Here is a 23,677-nt window from a genome sequence, read left to right as displayed (position 1 = left end):
TACCTACATTTTATTGTTCACAGAGACTATTGGGTTTCAGGATTTCTTTCCTTTTCATACTTAACCTGTTTTCAGACAGACATTGAACTGTATGTTCTATTGCAATATATCTAGTTTCTGTGCTTTATAGTCGTTCTTCAGTTAGGTAGGATACACGTGTATTTTGGCCTTGGTGATCAATTATAAATTCCTGGTTCTTAGCAAGGGAAGTAAACATTGGTATTTTGTGTGTGTGTGTGTGTGTGTGTGTGTGTGTGTGTGAGGAGGGGTTTGGGGCCATACTGGGAAGTGCTCAGGGCTTATTTATGGCTCTCCACTAAGAGATCACTCCTGGTGAGGCTCTGGGGACTATATGGAGTTCCAGTTTTTAATCTTGGTCATGTTCAAGGCCAGTGCCCTACCCCTGTAGTCTCTCCAGACCCTGTTTTGTTGTGGGTGCTACACAAAGCTGTACTTGTGCGTACTCCTGGATCTCTGCTCAGGCATCATCCCTGGCCATGGTCAGGAAACATTATTGGTGCCAGGGATTGAGCTGGGATTAGCAACATGCAAGTAAATACTTTAATTCCTGTACTATCACCCTGGTCCCAAGGGAAGATAAGATTTTAGTCGTAATGTGTATGTGCCAGTTGAAGTGCATTTGTCCTTAAATCCACAGGTCTTGGATTCCACAAATAAGCCTGATTATTGGGGGAAAGAAGAGTTCCTGAAATCAAAGAAGATCTAACCAAGACCTGTCAAAAGAGTGTTGGCGCAGAGGCAGGAAGAGTATAGTATAGAGCAGATTTCAGACTTGCTAATCAAGCAAACAACAGAAAATGGCCACATTACAGGTGTGTTTGTGGTTTATTTTTTATTATATTCTAATAGGTTAGAGGAATGATCTAAATATAAATCTAGAAAAACACAGTTACAGACATAAAGAGTTAGGGGAAAGTGTAAGGAGTTAAAGGTAGCCTCAGAATGAAGATCTCAGGGGGCTGAGAAATAGTACAAGAGGGTAGGATATTTGCCTTGCACCAGCCAACCTGGGTTTGATCCCCTGCACCCCATATTTCTTATTCATTAGATATTCATATTTTCTTTGATAAAAATTGTTGATTAAAGTTATGTAGTGGGTAATGTCCTGAAGACAAGTATAATAAACACATAGACAGGGGCTGGAGCAATAGCACAGCGGATAGGGTGTTTGCCTTGCACGCGGCCGACTCGGGTTGATTCCCAGCATCCCATACGGTCCGCTGAGCATGCCAGAGGTAATTCCTGAGTACAGAGCCAGGAGTAACCCCTGTGCTATTATTTTGGGGTGTGACTCAAAAATAAATAAATAAATAAACACATAGATGTTTTGCTATTTTTCTTAGTATTATTTTTTTTTGTTGTTTTGTTTTGTTTTTGGGTCACACCTGGCAATGCACAGGGTTACTCCTGGCTGTACACTCAGGAATTACTCCTGGCGGTGCTCAGGGGACCATATGGGATGCTGGGAATCGAACCCAGTTTGGCCGCGTGCAAGGCAAATGCCCTCCCTGCTGTGCTATTGCTCCAGCCTCTCTTAGTATTCTTGAGTAAGACTCACAGACAAAACAAAAGCAGAATTTTATGACCACTATTATTGAATGTTTTTAATTACCTCTCTAACTAGGAAGTAAAGCTCATATGCAGAAGAGCTTTTAAAATATAAAAGTACAGCATACTGAGTTGTTACAAACTGAGTATCCATGAAACCACCCACTTGTCAGGAAACAGAACATTCCCAGCTAAACAGAGCCCTCTTCCAACCACAGCTTATTTCCCCTGACAGAGGGAACAGGGGCCTTACTGTGTCTCATAACCATTTCTATGCTTTTTTCATATTATTTTACTCCTAAATATTCATTCTTTTTCAATTTTTTTCTTTTTGGGTCACACCCGGCGATGCACAGGGGTTACTCTTGGCTCTGCACTCAGGAATTACCCCTGGCGGTGCCTGGGGGACCATATGGGATGCTAGAAGTCGAACCCGGGCTGGCCGAGTGCAAGGCAAATGCCCTACCTGCTGTGCTGTAGTTCCAGCCCCTTTTTCAAAAATTTTATTTGAGGCCAGAGAGATGGCATTTGCCTTGCACACAGCTGACCTGGGTTCTATCCCCACCACACTATGGTCTAGTGCTATGCTCTTGAGCACAACTGGTTGTAGCCCCAAAACCATTAAAAAATTTGAAGCACCATGATTTACAGTACTATCAATGAGGGTTTCATGCATGCAGTATTACAATACCACACCTTCACCAAAGTATCTGTTTCCCTCCACTTTATCTCAGTGACTCCTGTTCATTCCCAGCCTCACCCTACCCCAATTCCTGCCTTTCCACCATTCCACCATTGTAAGCTCAGGTCTGTAAGTCTTTTCTAGGGCTTAAGTATTCATTCTTCAACCTAATTTTCTCTAGAATATACTCATATTTTCCCTCCTTCACTTAAAATTTGTGAAATTGACTGTAATTGCACTCCTCCAATTAAGGTAGAATGTTAGTACCACCAAATCCAATCAGTGTTCAAATTTACATTTTGTCAAATCATAGGATTTATACCTTGAAGCTTATTTGAATGAGTCTGGCTTTATTTATTAAGTAGTGTATTGTAAAAAATTACAAGGGCAGCGCATGTGGGAGGGGGAGACGCAATGATGTGTTGTGTTGTTCTGTTGTCCGCGGACATTTGGGGCAGTTCTCTCTCGAACAGGCTGCTCCCGTTCAGTGTTCTCGAGCCGCTGTGTATGGACCGGATCAAGATGGCTCCTCCTTGTGCTCTGCTTCTGTGTGTGCTGCTGTGCTCTTTTCTGTCTTTCTCTCTGTCTCATCTCTGTAGTCTGTCCTCTGGTCTCTTCCGACCTCTTTCTGTCTCTGCTTCTGTGTTTTCTCTGTTCTTCTCCCGTGTCCTCTCGTGTGTCTCCTTCTGTGTCTCTTCTGTCTTCTTCTTCTGTCTCTCCTGTCTTCTTCTATCTCCCCCGTCTTCCCCTTCTGTCTCCCCTGTCTTCCCCCACAGTCTTAGTTTATATAGCAAATTACATAGGCTGGTGACACTTAGGTAGATTGAACATTAACAAATCAACAAAGAAGGGTAAGACCATTTCTCGAGGAGATTAGCAAAATCTCATCTAAGGAGATTACTAGGAGATCCCTTCAAGGGTGGGGTCCAAACAAGGGTATGTCAGAGTATGTCCCTTTCTTCCTTCCTCATCTAGTAATCTGCTTAAATAGTTATAGTAAATTTACTTCTAATATTTCTAGCAATGTCATTCTGTATGAGCACAGTAAGAAATATATCAGATTTAAAGTTTGGTTCTTCCTGAGGACATTCACTATATATTCCAGACCATAGTCCTCAGATCAGGTTAGTTTTCCTAACCCCAACAGGGTCCTACTCTCGTTGTTTCTTTTGGATAATGACATCATTTGTATGACCACGTTCTCAACTTATAGTTGAGTATTGTGGCACTTTGGCCTGGCCCATTTCGATGCCAGGGTAGCTCACAGCTTGCCCTGGGTCCATTTTGTCCCTCGTCGGGACCCTGCTTTTGGGGTGCTAGGAACTAAGGCAACTGAGTCGAGAAAGCAGATGCCCGGGAGTAAATATTATTGGAGTCAATCGGCTCCCAAGTTACAAAGCATATTATTAACTGTCTTCTTGTGTCCATTCAGAAAGCAAATTGCTTTAAGTTAAACTAAGTTCCCTGTGGCAAGGCTAAAGGAATTGGGAAACCTGTTTCTCTAGGCCCTTAGTTTATCAACTTCTCTCTTCAGTGTCCTTTGGTAAAGTAGTAATGGTTTTCATCATCTGTGATACGTTTATTTCTATTCTTTCCCTTCCTTTCATTGCTCTTGTTGGTGATGATTGAGGATCACACATATCTTGGTTGTGGTGCTATCCAGGGTTTGTTTCTCTGGTTATGATGCTTGCACACTTGGCCGAAGTGTTGCTCTTGGGGTGCATACTTTAGTTGCAGTCCTTGCCCATGTACTTGCCAGTGATTGCACTCATTTTTAGTCATTATGCTCATGTACTCTCTAGTTGTAATCCTTGCTGGAGCTCATTGTAGTGTTCACTCATATGCCTTCTGGGGCCACACTCATGTATATAATGCTTGTATATATTTGGAATCATACACTTCAGTTTTGGTGCATGCACACACCTGGACGTGTTCCCAAGATTGCACACTCTGTGTTGCTTGGGGTCCCAAATAAAAGAGTCATGGAATTCCCACTTGGCAAGTGTGTAGGGGTCTGACTCATGACCTCATGGTTGCATGGTGGATACACTTAGTCACTCACCATCCCTCAGGCCTTTAAAATGATTTACTGATTTCTGAATGTTAGGGGGCCAGAACAATAATGCAGCAAGTAGTGTGCTTGCCTTGTACACAGCTGACCTGAGTTCAATCCTCAGAACCCCCTCTTTTTAAAAATAATTTATTAATTTTTTTAAATTGAGTTACCGTGAGAACAGTTACAGGGCTTTCAGGATTAAGTCTCAGTCATACTATGATCAAACACCCATCCCTTCACCAGTGCACATGTTCTGCCACCAAGAACCCCAGCATACCCTCCTCCCACTCCCCGTCTGCCTGTGTGGCAGATGATTTTCACTTTACTCTCTCCTTACTTTGATTACATTCAATTTTTGACAGAACATTCACTATCACTATTTGGAGTTTTCCCCCCAACAGTCAGACCTGTCTGAATGGCATCATTAGATCGTATGTTTTCTATTGTCAATAACAAAGAGCATATGTTCTCTGGCTGGAAACAATCTGCTAGGAGCAGTCCATGTTGTAGTTGGTTCAGCTGGGTCTGGATTCACGCGGGTGCAGCTGCGGAGGAGCCACACACGCGTGTGGCCCCTGGGGTCACATCTCGGCCAACAAAGAGCATATGATGTTGCACGGCCACAAAAGCAGCTGCCCAGTTTTGGGATTCTGGTATTAAGTCCAGAGGTATTTCTGCCAGAAGCCGCTGCATTCCGAGATTGGTTTGTGTGCCTCTGGGATCATGGCTATTCAGGAGTGGAGGAGCTGTTCATGGGCGACTGCTCAGGATCTCATTTGGGCAGGAGGCAGAGCCGGTTCTGTTCCCCCTCCCCATCTCGAGAGTCCCCATGCATCCCATCACTGCAAGCTCCTACCTCTCTGTCCAATTGTTTCTGAATGGTGGCGGTTGCCATGCTGCCACAAAGGGGAAAAGGCCGAGGGACAGAAACCCTCCCCCTCCTGGGGCTGCACGGGGCGGTAGCTTAGCTCACAGTCCAGGATTATATCTCCCAGCAGCTGCTGCGTTCCGAGATTGGTTTCTGTGCCTCTGAGATAATGGCCGCTCAGGGGTGGCAGAGCCATTCCTGAGTGTATTTTTTGTATATCAGGAAAGGTCGAGAGGCTGCTTATGTGGCCGTGTGGTTTAGAGAGATATCCCAGTCCCACATACCAGAGCCGTGTTAGCAGAAGCTCAGTGTCGCTGGGACTCCATCTGGAGAAGGCAGGGACACTGCACCTTCTCCGTCTGGCACCCCGGTGTTGTTGGCCCGGTCTGGGGTCCAGAGCATTCTCTGGCTTGTGGTGCCTGCCAGCCCGGATTCTTCACTGCTGGCTGCTTTGACAAGATGGCGCCTAGAGTGGGTTGAGGACATGACTTCCAGCGGCAGGGGTGGGCTCCCAGAACCCCTTATGGTCCCCTGAGCCCACCAGGAATGACTCCTGAGCACAGAGCCAGGAGTAATCCCTGAGCTCCATTAGATGTGCCCCCCCGATTTTTTTAAAAGAATGATTGATTTCTGAATATTAAAACTATGAATGGCATTTACCAAACCAATGACATGGGGTGGGGAGGGAAGATTGGGAGGAGTAGGATGAGGATATTGCAGTAAGGGGATAGTGTAAAAGGGGAAGTCCTGAGACAAGGGTAGAGAGAATTGGGCACTACAGTACCAAAATGTTGCATGTAGGAACCCAAACCATTGACAAAATTGTAGAACTGCAAATCATAGTGGAGTAAAACAAACACACACAAACACTCACACACACAACTCTACTACAGAAAGAAATCTCATTTTGTTAGGCCATCACTTGTATCACTTGTCATCCCACTGTTCATCAATTTGCTCATGCAGGTGCCAGTAACATCTCCATTTCAACCCTGTTGTGTGCTAGTGTAGCCCAATAGCATCTGTTTGCTCCTTGTTAGGCCATATGCTCTTTTCAGAAATCAGTATCACTTCACTTGTAGTCTCGTTGATCTTCGATTTGCTCGAGCGGGCGCCAGTAACATCTCCATTTGTCCCTGTCGCGTGCTAGTGCAGCCCAATGATATCTGATTGCTACAGGACCAGGAAGAGCCTCAAATCGTTCATTCAGGGATTTGACAAAGAAATCTGATCATCTAGTTGGTGGGTAGCCACGAGGTCTTCTGACGTCCTATGGAATCCAGTCAGTAACAGCTTTAGTCCAGTGGTTGTCTCTGAATTGCATTACATGACCGGCCCATCTGATTTTTGATGCCTTGGCAAACGAGACAGTATCCCTGATTTTTGACCATCGACAGAGGTCAGCACTCCGGATTCCTTCTCTCACTTGAATGAGACATGATATTCCCAGCATAGCTCTTTTGATTCCTCTTTGGGATACCCTAATAGAATTCTCATCCTGTTTGCGTAGGGCCCAGGTCTCTGAGGCATATGTTAGTGCAGGAAGAATGGTGGAATCGAAAAGATGTGCCCGGAGTCAGAGGTTCTTCGTTCTCTTAACCACCTCTTTGACACTCTTAAAGGCGTTCCACGCTGCTCTCTTCCTCCTGTGCAGTTCTGGCACCAAGTCGTTTCTCATGTTGATTTCTCGACCCAGGTACACATAGCTGCTGCATTCAGAGATGTTCGTTCCATTGAGAGCAAATGGAGCTTCAGGGACCAGTTTGTTTTTCATGAACATCGTCTTGTTGAGATTCAGCTACAGTCTGACCTTTCCACCCCTGTGGTCGAAGTCGACCAGCATTTGTGCCACTTGGCTAATGTTTGGTGTCATGAGAACGATGTCATCAGCGAAGCAGAGGTGGTGTAATTGCCGACCATCTATCTTCACTCCCATTCCTTCCCACTCCAGTCGACGCATGATGTTCTTGAGGGTGGCACTGAAGAGTTTTGGTGAAATGGTATCACCCTGCCGCACCCCTCTCTTTACATCAATGATCACTTCCTTGTAGAATAATGAGATCCTACTGGTGAATCCACAATACAGCTTGAGGAGGATTTTGATATACTGAGTTTGAACGCCCTGTTTGGCCAGGGCTTCAATGACTGCCTCAGTCTCAACAGAATCAAAGGCCTTCTTTAAGTCGATGAACATTAGGCAGAGTGGCATCTTAAACTCTCGCGAAAATTCAATGAGTTTGGTCACTGTGTGGATATGGTCCATCGTGCTGAATCCCCTTCAGAACCCAGCTTGCTCACATGGTTGTCCTTCGTCTAGTGTTCTGCCTATTCTATTCAGGATGACACGAGTGAACAACTTGTAGACGACAGACAGCAGGCAGATTGGGCGATAGTTGCCGATGTCGTGGATGTCTCCCTTCTTGTACAACAGAATTATCCTATTGGTTTCCACTGGGACGGAACCTTGCATTCAGACAGGTAGCGTGTGAAGAGTCGGGCCAGTGTATTGATGAGTACTGGCGGCAGATTCTTCAGGTGTTCGGGTCTGACCTTGTCCGGACTAGGTGCCGTACGAGTATTTACCAGCGAAATGGCGTGTCGGATTTCAGAAGGGAGAACGTTGGGAACGAAATATCCATCCTGCGGAATTTGGTATGTGGGCAAGTGGACATGGCTGTCAAAGAGATCCTAGTAGAAGTCGGATTCACGACTTCTACTCAGATCATGAATCAGTAACCCCTGAAATAAACATTGCTGAAAACAGCAACAACAACAACAACAAAATCCCTGTCAGGAATGATACAGCCCCTGTTCAGGATTTCTCAAAAGAGCATGTTTGTGAGAGATATTTTAACAGGTTCTGCATGTAGCAGTTCTTGGTTCAATTCCCAACACGATATGGGGGCCCAAACACTTCCAGGAGTGACCTCTGATGTGGCTGAAAAAGAACAAAAAATGTGTTTCTTATATTAGGAATTCATCCAGAAACTTATCTTGGTCTGGAATGCAGAAAAAAGAACAAATATCACTCTCATCCTGTAAAATCTTTCGTAGCTGATTTAGCATTAAGAAAGTTTTTACAATCTGTTTTACCTCCTATGTGACTGCTATATGATTTCAACTTATGTAAATAAGGAAATTAAAATCATTTAATACAGTATAATAAAAATTCCTATTCTCATTTATATAAATAAGTTTTCAACTCTGGAATCTAAAATATATTGCATTAAATTCACAGTTATTCGTGATGGTTTGTTATAGGTATTCAGTATTCTAACACTAGTCCTATCACCATCGCCTTCCCTCCACATTGTCTCCAGTTTTCTCAAGCTCCCCTCAAGCCTACCCCTGGAGCAGACCCACAATAATTATTGGAGGAATAGCACAGCGGGTAGGGCATTTGCTTTGCACGCGGCTGACCTGGGTTCAATTCTTCCGTCCCTCTCGGAGAGTCTGGCAAGCTACGGAGAGTATCTCGCCCCCACGGCAGAGCCTGGCAAGCTACCTGTGATGTATTCGATATGCCAAAAATAGTAACAAGTCTCACAATGGAGATGTTACTGGTGCCCGCTCGAACAGATCGATGAGCAATGGGATGACACTGACAGTGACAGTTTTAAGTTTAGAGGCTCCTGTTCTGGCCTCTAAACTTAACACAGCCTGTTTGCATGTCCTCTACTCTAGCATCTTCGAAATGTGCTTAGAGAGATCTTTCAAATTTGCTAAACCTTTGGTATGCATTCAGAATAGCTAACATGAGTTTATAATAACTAAATGAATTTCTCAGTAGGTTACATTGAATATAGCTTCTTTGTAACCATAAATGAACTGTTTCAGCTTGAGCTGTATAGTTCTCTTTATCAAACCTAAGACTTTGCCTCTTGTTTGTTTGCTGTTTTTTCTTTTTTCGGTTCTCCTTTCTCCTCTGATTAATGATGCCTCTGCTTGAGCATGTAATGGAATTTTAGGGTCAGAGACTTAGCTCAAATGCTACAACACATCCCTTGTTTGGGTGAACCCCTGGGTTTGATCCCAGAGGCATATATTCCTCAGCATCATTGGGTGTGTGCCCTTAGTGCCATAATAATATAAAAAATTATTTATTCCTCTATTTTATCCTCTGCAGCTCAGAGAAGTAAGTACCCTATAAGTCCCACTATACATTCTCTTAGGAGAAACATAGTCATCATTACTCCTTTTCCCTTTCCAATTTCTCCTTTTTCTCTCAGATTAAGTTCTGCTGTGCATTTCCTATAAATACCATGTAGAGCATTGGATGTTCTATTTATATCATTATCTTTTGTTTGTTTTATTTTGCCTTTTGGGGCACACCTGGGTGTGCTGAGGATTTATCCAGTTCTATACTCAGAGGTCATTCTTGGCGGGGTATTGGGGGGTCAAATATGGTGCTGGTGATTGGACCCACATTGACTGCATACAAGGCAAGCACCATACTTAACTGCTGTATGTCTCCAACCTCACATTCTTAAATTTTTGGGTGTTTTAACCTCTGGAAATTACTGAAAAAATTAATTTGTTTTGGTTTGGGACCATACCCAGTGATGTTGTTCCCAGCTTGTTGCTCAGAAATTGCACCTGGTGGTGCTTGGGGGATGACATGGTGCCAGGGATTGACCTTGTCTCTTTCATGCAGAGCATGTTCTCTGCTCATTAAGCTATTTCTCTGATCCTATAATTGTTGTATTTTTTAAGCCTTAAATCTTGAAAACCCATTTAAAATTAGGTTAATAATGTGCTTTTTCTCCCGAATTTCCCAAATTGGTGACAAAATACAGATTTCAGTTTCCTTAAATATTATCTTAAGTTATCCCATCATATTGGAGTTCCTGTTGAAGGATGTAGGCATAGCTTACTTATCAACTTGTTAGCAATAGGTTGATACAAATCATTTTATTTTATTTGTCAATTGTTTTTCCTTTTTGGGTCACATCTGGTGGTGTCCAGTGGTTACTCCTGATTCTATACTTAGGAATTACTCCTGGCAGTGCTGGGGGACCAGATTGGCTGCCAGGGATCAAACCCAGGTCAGCCACATGTAAGGCAAATGCCCTACCTGATGTATTATTGCTTCAGTTCCCCAATACAAATAATTTTAAATAAATGTAAAGTCCTACTTATACTTAAAATTTGTATTCTGACTGTAGAGTCAAAAGTATAATTACAAGTAGGGAAATAAGTTAGGATATTTCTTTAAAATGATACAGTAAGAGGTCTGGGAATGTGAATCAGTGGTAGAGAAACTGCCTTGCATGCTTGAGTCTCTGGATTTGAGTCTTGACAACACACACACAAAAGTGATAGGCCTAAGAAATTAATGAAGACAGTGGGATTTTAAGATATACCACAATTCTATTTTTCTATTGAGAAAAAAATTCTCAAATTTTTGGAAGTGGGGCCCAAGCAATAATACGCAGGTAGGGTGTTTTGCTTGCCCATGCAGCCAAATTCAACCCTGATTCAATCCTTGGCATTCCATATGGTCCCCATGCAGCACCAGGAGTTATGTATGTGTGTGTGTGTGTGTGTGTGTGTGTGTGTGTGTGTGTGTGTGTGTGTAGAGCCAGGATGTAACCCCTGAGCATTGCCAGATGTGGCTCCCTCCAAAGAAAATATTTGGGGAATGCAAATGACATTTACAAATTTACAAACTCAGTTGTGTTGTGTATGTACCAGTATTCAGAATAATGTAAAACTGTGTCCAAAGAGCTAGTATAGGGATTAAAGCACTTCCCTTGCATCCTGCTGAATCCAGTTTGAATCCCCAGCACAAATGGTCCCCCGAGCATTGTCAAAGATTACTCCTAAGAACATTGCAAGGATAACAGATATTGCGCACAACCAGGGGTCGCCCAACCTCCCCATGCCCAATTAATGTAAAATTGTACGTATAAGGCTAGAATGAGACTCAGTGGTAAGGTGCATGCCACACATGGGTGAACCCTGGGATAAATCCTTGGTACTGCAAAAAAAATTACATGTAATTTACAATTACTCTATTTTATGCTTTCATATTTTCTGATTTTTTTTAAAATTCAAAGCTTTACATAAAATCCAAGAATTAATATCTATTTTAGTCTTGATTATCATCTTCAGACTTCTTTAGTTTTCCCAATTCTAATTAGCATGATATTTCACTAAATTTTTTTTAAATTTTTTTTTTTTGCTTTTTTTGGGTCACACCTGGCAATGCGCAGGGGTTACTCCTGGCTCTGCACTCAGGAATTACTCCTGGCGGTGCTCAGGGGACCATATGGGATGCTGGGAATCGAACCCGGGTCGGCCGCGTGCAAGGCAAACGCCCTACCCGCTGTGCTATTGCTCCAGCCCCTCACTAAATTTTTCAAAGCCTAGAACTGGAGATTGTTCTCAATACCTTATTTTCTTTTGCTCCCTATATATCAGATTTAGCTAATTTGTGTTCATTCTTCCTCTTCTCTGCCAATGTTTTGCCCTATGACTTATATTTTTATTTCTAAAGTTTTCACATCACTCTGGCTAGATATAGCCTAAAGGGTTGGAGTGAATGCTTGGCAGACACTAGCCTTTGAGTTTGATTCCCCTCAGTGCACAGCCTCCAAACACCTCAAAATATAGTCCATTATGGCCCCCAAGCACTGTTAGTTGTGACCTAGTTTATTGGAGGACCAGTAGTATTGAACCCAGGTAGCACTCTATCATCTGTTCCAAGCACTGAATCAATAGTCCCACATAGCCAAGCAAAATATTGTTATGAATGGGTCCTATGCCCACTGAATATTGCTTGGGAAACAACCCCCCCTTTAAAAAGAGGGAGGGAGGGAAACCTCAGGCCCAGTTTTAACCCTAGCATCCCATATAGTCCCCTCTGCATCACTGGGAGAGATTCCTGAGTACAGAGTCAGGAGTAACCCCTGAGAATTACTGGGTGTGGCCTAAAAACAACAACAAAAAAGAATTCAACCTTGTGTGTTGGAGTTTACAAACACATGGCACTTTTTTCAATCTCCTCAGTTTATTTGTTTAAAAAATATTTTGGGGGTTTGGGGTCACACCTGGCAGTACTAAGGCACCACTACTTGACCCATTTTTTTTGCTTTTTGAGTCACACCTGGCAGTGCTCAGGGGTTAATCCTGGCTCATGTACTCAGGAATCACCTTGGCGATGCTCGGGGGACCATATCGGATGCTGGAACCCAAACCTGGGCTGGCCACATGCAAGGCAAACACCCTACCCACTGTGCTATCACTCCAGCCCCTAAGGCACCACTCCTGACTCTGTCCTTCAGGGACCATATGTGGTGCTGTAGATTGAAGCAAGAATACCACATGTAAGTGCCTTAATCCCTGAATTATCTGGCTGGCCACTTTACCCCAACAATTTAGGTAAAAGATGATATGTTTTGTGTGATGTGACTTTATTAGTGATATTGTTAAGAAAGTCAGCAGGGAGGGCACTTGCCTTGAGTGGCTGACCCAGGTTCAGTCTCTGGCATCCTGTATGGTCTCTGGAGCCTGCCAGGAGTGCTCCCTGAGTGTAGAGCCAAGAATAAGCCCTGAGCACCACTGTATGTGGCCCTCAGAACAAAAACAAGAATATCAGTATTCAAGTTTATTTTCTTAATGTAATAAAATATATACCCCAGGGAAAGAGAAAAGAATGTATATGTTATGAGGACAGAGAGATAGTATAGTAGGTGATGTGCTTGTCTTGCATGTGGCCAACCCAAATTTGATCCCCAGCACCATAAATGGTCCTTTGAACCCTCCAGAAGTGACCCCTGAGCTCAAACCTGGATATAAACACTGAGCACCCTTGGGTATGACCTCAAAACTGAAAAATTAAAAGAAAATGTATATAGTAAATTTAAATAAAACTTTTAAGAAATTTTGAGAATTGGGGAAAAAGTACATTATATAGATTTCATTCTTTAAACTTGAGATGGATTAGCCAATCACTTTATCAAACCCATTAATTTTCTCATATTATCTATTACTGGCTGGAGCAATAGCACAGTGGTAGGGCATTGCATGTGGCCGACCCAGGTTTGATTCCGCCACCCCTCTTGGAGAGCCCGGCAAACTACTGAGAGTATCTTGCCCATACAGAAGAGCCTGGCAAGTTACCCATGGCGTATTCGATATGCCAGAAACAGTAACAAGTCTCACAATGGAGATGTTACTGGTGCCTGCTTGAGTAATTCGATGACCAACAGAATGACAGTGACAGTGATTATCTATTATGATGTGCAGTTGTTTTTTTTCTGGGCACACTTTTGAAAATTTTTATTTTCAGGGCCAGAGCGATAGTACAGGGGGTCTGGTGCTTTCTTGGCATGTGGCTGACCTGGGTTCGATTCCTGGCATCCCATATGCTCCCCCAAGCTCTGCCAGGAGTAATCTCTGAGCACAGCCAGATATAGCCCCAAATCAAAACAAAACAATTCTTTTTGTGGGGTCCACACCCAGTGGCACTCAGTACTTACTCCTAGTGCTGTGCTTTCAGATCACACCTAGTGGGGCTCAGGACCCTGTATGGTGTTAGGATGAAATTTTGGTCAGCCACATGCAATGCAAATACTTTATCTAATGTATATCTTTCTGTCCCACAGTTGTGTTTTTCAACATTATTTTATTTATCACTAGAATGTAAGTTTTATAACATTAGGGCTCGATCTGTATGGTATTGTATGTAGCCTCTTGCACATTACCTGGAACACTTTTATTCAGTAGCAGCTGACTGAATATACCAGTTGAGAGGATGAATTCTTTTTTTTTTTTTGCTTTTTGGGTCAGACCCGGCAATGCACAGGGGTTACTCCTGGATCTACACTCAGGAATTACTCCTGGCGGTGTTCAGGGGACCATATGGGATGCTGGGATTCGAACCCGGGTCGGCCGTGTGCAAGGCAAATGCCCTACCTGCTGTGCTATCTCTCCATCCCAAGAGGATGAGTTCTTTAAAGGGATTTTTAGCTTGAAATAAGTCCCAATTATGTCTGTCCTCTTAAGTATTGAAAATCAAAGAAATGATGAATGTTTTTGTTTTGCAGTGACAGGAATCAAATCAGATACCTTACCCATGCATTGCTTTCTTCCCATATCCCCAGCCTGCATTTCTAATTTTTATTTTATTTAGTTTTGGGGCCATACCTAGCAGTACTTATGACTTACTCCTAGTTCTGTGCTCACGCATCATTCCTGGTGGGGCTCAGGGGACCATATGTTTTTGTTTTGTTTTTATCTATAAGTACAAGTATAGAAAGATTCACAGGGTTTGCCCCCTTCATAGATGTCTGGCAAAGTAGATGCTCATACGAAACAGCATTAAGATAACCAAGAGAAGCTTAAAAATAGAAAATAGGATCATCAGTGTGACTCAATTTTAATAAGTTTGATTTGTACATAAACTTTGCTCCTGCAAGGAAATAAAATAATGAAGATGATGTAAATGAAATAGTTTTAAAGCATCTTTTAGATTTACTTTTTCCAAAAGTGAAATTAGAAGATTTAAAAGTATTTGATAAATTATTTATTCACGCTAAGCCTGAGGAAACTGTTAACTTGGTTAAAATACTCTAATTTTGCCAGTTACAACAAAGCTAGTTTAAAAAAAATCGCAACTTATTATATTGCACAAAACCCAATTAGGGGAGAAAGTATATGAATGCAGTGAATGTAGAAAGTGCTTCAGTAAAAGACTTAAGTCTCATTAAACATCAGAGCAGACATATAAGAGAGATAGCCTATGCCTGTGTTAAGTGTGGAAAAACCTTTCCCCAGAAGTCATAGTTTATTGCACATCACAGAACTCATGCAGGGGATAAACCTTATGATTGTTTCCAGTGTGAAAGAGCTTTCTCCCAGAAGTCACAGCTCACATCACATAACAGAACATACACAGGAAAGAAACCACATGAAAGTCGTGGATGTGGGGAAATCTTTCCCTGGAAGTCACATCTCATATCACATTGGAGGACACATACCGGAGCAAAACCTTATAGATGCAACGAATGTGGAAGGGCCTTTAGTGAAGAGTCAAATTTTATTAATCATCAGAGAATTCATATAGGGGGAAAAGCCTTTTAAGTGCAGGGACTGTGGGAAAGCTTTTAGCAGGAAGTCACAACTTGTTACACATCTTAGGAGTCACAGAGAAACAAAACTATATGGATGCAGTGATTGTAGAAAAGTCATTTTTGAGAAATCAGAGCTCCTTATACATCAGACATTTCAGTCATACTTGAGAGAATCCCTATGAATGCAGAGGATGTGGGAAGGCCTTCAGTGAGAGATCAAGTCTCATTAACCATCAGAGAACCCATATTGGTGAAAAAACCACATGGATGCATTCATTGTGGAAAAGCTTTTTCCCAGAAGTCACATCTCATATCACATCAGATGACACACACAGGAGAGAAGCCCTTTGTATGTAATAAATGTGGGAAGGCCTTCAGCAGAACATCCCAGCTTATTAGGCATCAGAGAACTCATACAGGTGAAAAAACCATGAATGTTGTGAATGTGGGAAAGCTTTCAGTGAAAAATTAAGCCTTACTAATCATCAGAGAATTCATACAGGAAAAAACCCCTATGTGTGTACTGAATGTGGAAAAGCTTTTTGTCAGAACTCACATCTGATATCCCATCAGAGGACACAAGAGAAACCATATGAATGCAGTGAATGTGGGAAAGCCTTTGGTGAAAAGTCAAGTCTTGCAACTCATCAGAAAACTCATACTAGAGTAAAGCCTTTTCAGTGGTGGGACTGTAAAAAAGCCTTTTCCCAGAAGTCACAGCTTAATACTCACCAGAGAATTCACACAGGAGAAAAACCCGATGAGTGCAGTCTTTGTAGGAAAGCCTTCTTTGAGAAACATGAGTTAATTAGACATCAGAGAAGTCACACAGGAGCAAAACCTTATGAATATAGTGAATGTAGAAAAGCCTTCCGAGCAAAGTCAAGTCTCATTAATCATCAGAGGATAAATACAGGAGAGAAACCCTTTGAATGTATTAAATGTGGCAAAACTTTCTCGAGGAAATCTCACCTCATACTGCATCAGAGGATACATACAGGTGAGAGACCCTATGGATGCTGTGAACGTAGGAAGGCCTTCTCCCAGAAGTCCCAGCTTGTTAGTCATCAGGGAACTCATACAGTAAAGAAGTCTTAAGAATGAAGTTACTGAAATCTTGGAGAGATGCCAGCAGCTGAGTTATTCCAGGTAGGCCCAACTGCCACCGGGCCCAGATCTCTGGAACCTTACTGTGATGGAGGCAGACTGAGTCCCTTCCCCTGTAAACGCTCAGTGTCCCACCCACCTATGTATGGCTCCTGCCTCTGCTAGAGAAATTGCCCATCTTCACAACTGATATCAGAGATATGCCAGAGAGACATAAACTTCAGCAGATAATCCTAATTTCAAGGATCCTAAAACATGGCCATGCAACACCCCCAAATTTCACAGAGTTTGACTAATAGAAGCATAGAAAATTAGGGTTTTTTGGGCTTTTTTTGGGGGGTCACACCTGGCGATGCTCAGGGGTTACTCCTGGCTCTGCACTCAGGAATTACTCCTGGCAGTGCTCGGGGGACTATATGAGATGCTGGGAATTGAACCCGGTTCAGCCACGTGCAAGGCAAACACCCTACCCGCTCTAACCCCGGAGCATAGAAAATTAGATGGGAAAATTGAGTATAAGCCCATAAGCTCAGTGACTGAAAACAATTACATGGAAGGCTCAACCTGTACCTAACAGCTCAGTAAATCCTTAAGCCATGACTTTAGTGACAGCATTATGAGATAAATGTTGTAGCAAATATAAACCATTTTGTGCCTGTTCTGGGAGCAGGCATGCAGAAGGGCTGGGGTGGGGAGTTGGGAACTGAGGATATTGGTGAGGGGAAGGGCACATAGGTGGTTGGCCTGGTAATGGAATATTGAATACCTTAGAGAATTGTATTGTGAAAAACTTTTTAAATCACGATGTTTATATAAAGTTTCATTCAAGGCAATAAAAATGAAGTCACTATGAATCTTTGAAAGAGATCTTACTGTACTGCAGAGACATGCAATGAATACCTTAGAGAATTATATTGTGAAAAACTTTTTAAATCACGGTGTTTAAATAGTTTCATTTAGGGCAAAAAATGAAGTTACTATGGATCTTTGAAAGAGATCTTACTGTACTGCAGAAACATGCAATAATGGAAAATCTTTTAGTTAATAATAATAATGTGAATCTTTAGTAGGATAAGAACATAATGTCATATTATGGAGGAAAAACTTTTAGCATGTAAAGTGCTTGTATGTTAGGATTTATAGAATAAATCTTTGACTTAAGTGATTTTTAAAATTGTTTAAGCTACAGTCAAAGAACTAAAAAGAAAAATTAATTTAAGCAATAATTGTCACTGTCACTGTCACTGTCATCTCGTTGCTCATCAATTTGCTTGAGCGGGCACCAGTAACGTCTGATTGTGAGACTTATTGTTACTGTTTTTGGCATACTGAATACACCACGGATAGCTTGCCAGGCTCTACTGTGCGGGCGTGATACTCTTGGTAGCTTGCCGGGATCTCCGAGAGAGGTGGAGGAATCGAACACAGGTTGGCTGCGTGCAAGGCATATGCCCTACCACTGTGCTCTCACTCCAGCCAAGCAAATAACACCAAATTAAAATACTGTGAATAGGGACTGGAGTGATAGTACAACAGGTAGGACAGTTGCCTTGCACGAGGCCAACCCGGGTTTGATTCCCAGCATCCCATATGGTCTCCTGAGCACCGCCAGGAGTATTTCCTGAGTGCAGAGCCAGGAAAGAAAGCCAAAAAAATACTGTGAATATCAGAATTAAATAATATTGGGGATAAGCTGTGATTCAGTTAGGAGAAATTTATAAGTGCAGCAAATGAGGTAATAATTTTTATGAGCACCATAACTCAAATATTGGAAAACATTTGGGAATGCCAAATATGGAGTCATCAGCAGGTAATTCAATAATACTGTATTTTAGACAATTGTTGGAGCTATGTATCCATAGAAATAATTTTTTAAAAGGGAATCTTAGTTTTAGTAGACATGATACCAAAAATACTCCTACATGACTGACAGATGTTCACTCTGAATTATAATGTTTTAGAAATATGTAAAAATACTTGAATTAGGTTAATATCTAAAGATAATTTTCAGTGTTATGGTTTACTTTACAGTATCACATTATGTTTTATAATTGCATTTGAAAAATGTAGTTGGGAGTATGCCTTATAGTATCTCTGTTGTCAAGACACAATTCACTGGTGTTTCTCTTTTTTAGCAATAGATTAAAATTGGTAAGCAATGTCATGTCTTAATACTAAAGCACCCAACTTCTTTCCTTATGGCTTGTTATCATATAAAAAGGGTCTGTTGTCACAAACTATTCTGTTTAATAACACACTAACAAAGTCTTTTGTATCAAGAGTCTGAGAGAATGTTTATGAAACTCCATTGATAAAGTAATCAATCAAAGTGCCTGGAGTTTGCCAAGGAAGGCTGATTCCTGCCAGATGAGGGAGGGGAGGCATGTTCACAGCAGGTCATAGTATCTGGAAAGAACAATGCTTGACCACAGAGAAGAGGAGACAAGGAAAGAAAAGGGAAAGTGTGCTCAGCCCCATCTCAGAAGAGATTCCATACATTTGTTTCTGTGCTTCTACATACCTCCCTGTCCCCCATCCTTGTTCATTTTACACCCACCTAAGACCTTTTCAGAGACTTTATATTTCTGGGGTGGCCAGGGAAAACAAGACTAGGGTTTTAAATACTGTATCAGACCCGAAAGATAGTACAGAAGGGAAGATGCTTGCCTTGCATGTGGCTGTTCCAGGTTTGATCCCTGGCACTCCATATGGTCCTCCAGTTCCTGCCATGAGTGATCCCTGAGCACAAATCCAGGAGTAATCCCTGAGCACTGCTGGGTGCGGACCCTCAGTAAAAATCACAGAGGTAAGTTATATCCATTTATTGTTCCCATCCCTACTTTATCACAGTGTGTCAATATTCCTGCAAAAAATTCTCTCTTCTGAATGACTGACTGGTCCCTAGACAAAAGGTCCATATTACCCATGTTGTATATGTAGTTTACAATTTAGTAGAAAACTTACTTGGCTCCTGGTAAAAGGTATGCCCCCCTTAGGGTCAAAACCCTTTAACCTGCGGGGCTGGGGAAGATAGTTCAAGTGAGAGAGTACATGTTATTTGTGCACACCTCAGTGTGGTTCCCAACACCACATGGATTCCTTGAACACAACGTTGGTGCAGTCCTGGATAATCTCCGGGGCATCTAGGGAAAGCCCCAGTGGCTCTCCCTCTTTCTGCCCCTGTTCAGTGAACTCGGGCCACTCTCCCAGCCGGGCAGCCTGTGCCATGGGGCAGATGAATGAGGACAGTGGGGGCCAAGCTGGTTGATGATCATTTGCTATTTATTCCATTCTCCCCACGCACCAGTTCCTGTCTCCCTGAGCCCCTCATTCTAATTTCACACTGCCCCCCATTCCTGTCTCCTCCTGTCTTTCCTGCTCATCTCTCTCCACCTGCCTGCTCCTCCATTCTTCCCCTCCATTCTTCTCCTCTGTCCCCTTGGCTAGTCTCTCCGAGCTCCGTTTTGCTTTCCTGAACTCCCTCTTGTCTCTTTCCAACTCTCTACACTGGGGGTAGACACCACACCCTGTCCAGTAGCACAATCAACATATCAAAAGCCCTTGCAGATCAGGCTCAGGGTGGAAATACAACCTAGGGGTGTTTCTCCTCTCCTTAGTTCAATAACTTAATTAACATCTTAATTAACATCTTAATTCTACTTCTTAATATTAGTTATTTTGTATGGACAAAGAGATACATTGAGCTTGTAGGTTGGCTCTCCTGGGGATATCTTGCCACAGACTCAGACTATAGTGCTCAGGCTGGATTAATAATTCCCAACCCTAGCAGGGTCCAAATCTAGTTATTAATTTTTGGATCATGATGGAATTTGTCCATGACCATTCTCTTAACTTAAAATTAAGTATTGTGGCAGGTTGGCCAGGTCTGTCTTGATGCCTGATAGCACATAGTTCACAGTTTGCCCTGAGTCCATCCAGTCCTTTGTTGGGACCCTGCTTTTGGGGTGCTAGGAAGTAAGGGAAACTAAGATTTAAGTTGAAAGAACATATGCCCATGAGGAAAATATCATTCAGATTCAATTAACTCCCAAGTTTCAAAGGAATAGCATTAACTATCTTCTTGTGTCCATACAAAAAGGACATTGCTCTGAATTAATTATGCAAAGGTCTTAAGGAGAAGAGAAAAAGAATATTTACAAGTCAACAGAGGACAAATTAAGAAGTTACAAATAAACACAGGAATGGAAGCACTGTGATGGGAGTAACTCAGTAAAACCTAAGATCCCTGCAGCAAGGTGGAATGGACAAACCAATGTTATCCTACACTGTCCCTATGAAAGACTTTCAGCCCTGTGCACTGAGCAGAGTTGTGGTTAAGGAGGGCACAGAGTCATTGGGGGGCACACTTAGCAGTGCTCAGGGAACTACTCCCAGCACAGTGCTTGAGACTTCTACCAGTGGTACTCTGGGGACCAGTATTGAGAAGTGAAATTAGGATTTCTGTATATAAAACTTGCTCTCCAGCACTGCTGATCTATCTCTCTGGCCTTAGGGGTCATTGTTAATGGTAGATGAGGCCATTTCTGCTTCCATGCAGTGATATTCAGACCCATTTTTCCACTGTGGGACCACAGCATAATCTAAAGATCTCTAATTATGCATTCTGAAAACCCATAATAGTATGTTGTTACTGAAATAGGGTTTCCATTGTGCTTTCACTAGGCCATTCCAATACTTCTGTGCCAGGAGTGACTGTGAGTTGAGGTATATTTTCTCTCCAGTGAGTTCCTTTTGCATTGGGCATTTTCTTTATATTGTTGGGGGTTGGGTGACTGTTCCTGTGCCATCACTGTCATGGACTTGGTGCTGAGGTTCACATTTGTTTTGGACCCATACCCTGCAATGCTCCAGCAGATAGGGTGTTTGCCTTGCACGTGGCCGACCCGGGTTCGATTCCTCCGCTCCTCTAGGAGAGCCCGGCAAGCTACCAAGAGTATCTCGCCCCCATGGCAGAGCCTGACAAGCTTCTGTGGCTTATTTAATATGCCAAAAACAGTAACAATAAGTCTCACATGGAGATGTTACTGGTGCCCGCTTGAGCAATTCAATGAACAACGGGGTGACAGTGACAATGACAGTGACCCTAAAATTCTCAGGGGTTACTTCTCGCTCTGCACTCAGGATTTACTCCTGGTAGTTCTCTGGGGACTTTATGGGATGCTGGGGATCAAATCCAGGAGTTCAGCCACATAAAAGGCAAGCTCTCTATCCACTATCCTATCTCCATCCTTAAGGGTTACATACTTTGTTATGGTGCTAAGTCGCATTTGTGTGGCAATGCAGATCGCACTCAACTTGGGTCATTTACCCAAGAGTCCTTATGTATTCAAATTGTGGGTCTCCTTCCTCTTTATACAAAGTAGCCTATTATCTCTCCCAATACTCCATCTATAGGAATTGACTCTGCCACTGTTTTCTAAGGCCACTTCTGAGTGATACTGTAATGAAGCTCCTATTGGAAATAAATTACACCCATATACTCAGGTTATTTTTTTCATTTATTGGCATGTGAAGAACCTTCTAGGCAGCTATGAATATAAACTAGATGAATAAGACTGGTACTAGAGAATTGATTCACATGGTTCTGATCTATATTCTCATGTAGGTTGATCCTTAAATCCTAGTCACACTTGGCCCTAAATGTATACTTCTGTATAAAACACAAGTGCACATAGAAGTGTGATGTGTGTTTGCAGGCTCTCGGGGCAGCTCTCTCTCTCTCTCTCTCTCTCTCTCTCTCTCTCTCTCTCTCCACTCGTGTTCAGTGCTCTCGAGCCACTGTGTATGAACTGAATCGGGATGGCTGTTGGCGAAGGGCAGACAAAGGAAGTACGAGGACCAAGCTGGTTGCTCCTCCTTTGTGCTTTGCGTCTATGTGTGCCACTGTGCTCTCTTCTATCTGTCTCTCTATCTCTGACTGTCTCTGTCGTCTCTCCTCTGGTCTCTTTCGATCTCTCTTCCAATCTCTGTGTTTCCCAATCTCACTCACCTTATATAGCAATCACATAGGGTGGTGATACAAAGATGGGGTTGAACATTGACAAATCAACAAATAGAGGAAAGGCCACTCCTCCAGGAGATTAACTCAAGGATAAAATCTTATCTAAAGAGATTACTCCGGATTACTAGGAGATCTGCTTAAGGGAGGAATGCATCCAGGGTGTGTGGCTTTCTTCTTTCCTCAGCTAGTAATCCACTTAAATGGTTATAGTAAATTTACTTCTAATATTTCTAGCAATGTCATTCTGTATGTGCACAGCAAGAGGTATATCAAACTTAAAGTTTGGTTCTTCCTGAGGACATTCACTGTATATTCCAGACCTCAGGCCAGATTAGTCTTCCTAACCCCAGCAGGGTCCTTATCTCATCGTTACTTTTGGATCATGACAGTATTTATCCATGACCAAGCTCTCAACTTATAGTTGAGTATTTTGGCGCTTTGGCCTGGCCCATTTCAATGCCAGGGTAGCTCACAGCTTGCCCTGGGTCCATTCCGTCCTTTGTCGGGATCCTGCTTTTGGGGTGCTAGGAACTAAGGGCAACTGAATCGAGAAAACAGATGCCCGGGAGTAAATATTATTCGGAGTCAATCAACTTCCAAGTTACAAAAGCATAATATTAACTGTCTTCCTGTGTCCATACAGAAAGGACATTGCTTTCAGGTACTTTGGATGGCTGTTTTTATTTTGTTTTGTTTTTGTGGGGGTGGGGGGAAGGTAGGAGTGAGAATTGGACCACACGCAGAGGTGCCCATAGCTCACTTGAGGGGATAAGCTCAGGTTCTCAGGTCACGAACACATTCTGGGATGTAGTATATGTGGGCTCCTCTGGCCTGTCTGTTTGCAAGATATATTGGGAGCTGTGGAGCGTGAAGTTTCACTTCTCCTAAGCAGACAGGTGGAAGGTATTTGTGTAGACACACTTGTCATCACTCTAGATAGGTCAGGGTTCATAGTGCGCTGGGAGGGATCATTTGTGATGCCTCTTCCTTCTACGTGGTTGAAGCAGGGAAATCTGGGAGAGAGGAGTAGTGTGTATGTTTGAGAACGTGGGTCTGTGAATGTGGGTCTGTGTGATCGTGTATGGCCGTGTGTTTGTTTAACGTGTCCGTGTGAATATGCGTAGGGCTGGAGCGATAGCACAGCGGTAGGGCGTTCACCTTTCACGAGGCTGCCCCGTGTTTGAGTCCTCTACCCCTCTCGGAGAGCCCAGCGAGCTACTGAGAGTATCGTGCCCGCGTGGCAGAGCCTGGCAAGGTACCCGTGGCGTATTGGATATGCCGAAAGCAGTAATAATAA

Source organism: Sorex araneus, chromosome 9, assembly GCF_027595985.1.
Source record: "Sorex araneus isolate mSorAra2 chromosome 9, mSorAra2.pri, whole genome shotgun sequence".
In the NCBI taxonomy this organism is placed as follows: domain Eukaryota; kingdom Metazoa; phylum Chordata; class Mammalia; order Eulipotyphla; family Soricidae; genus Sorex; species Sorex araneus.
The sequence above is the reverse complement of the archived record's forward strand: the minus strand, read 5'-3'. Positions refer to the sequence as shown.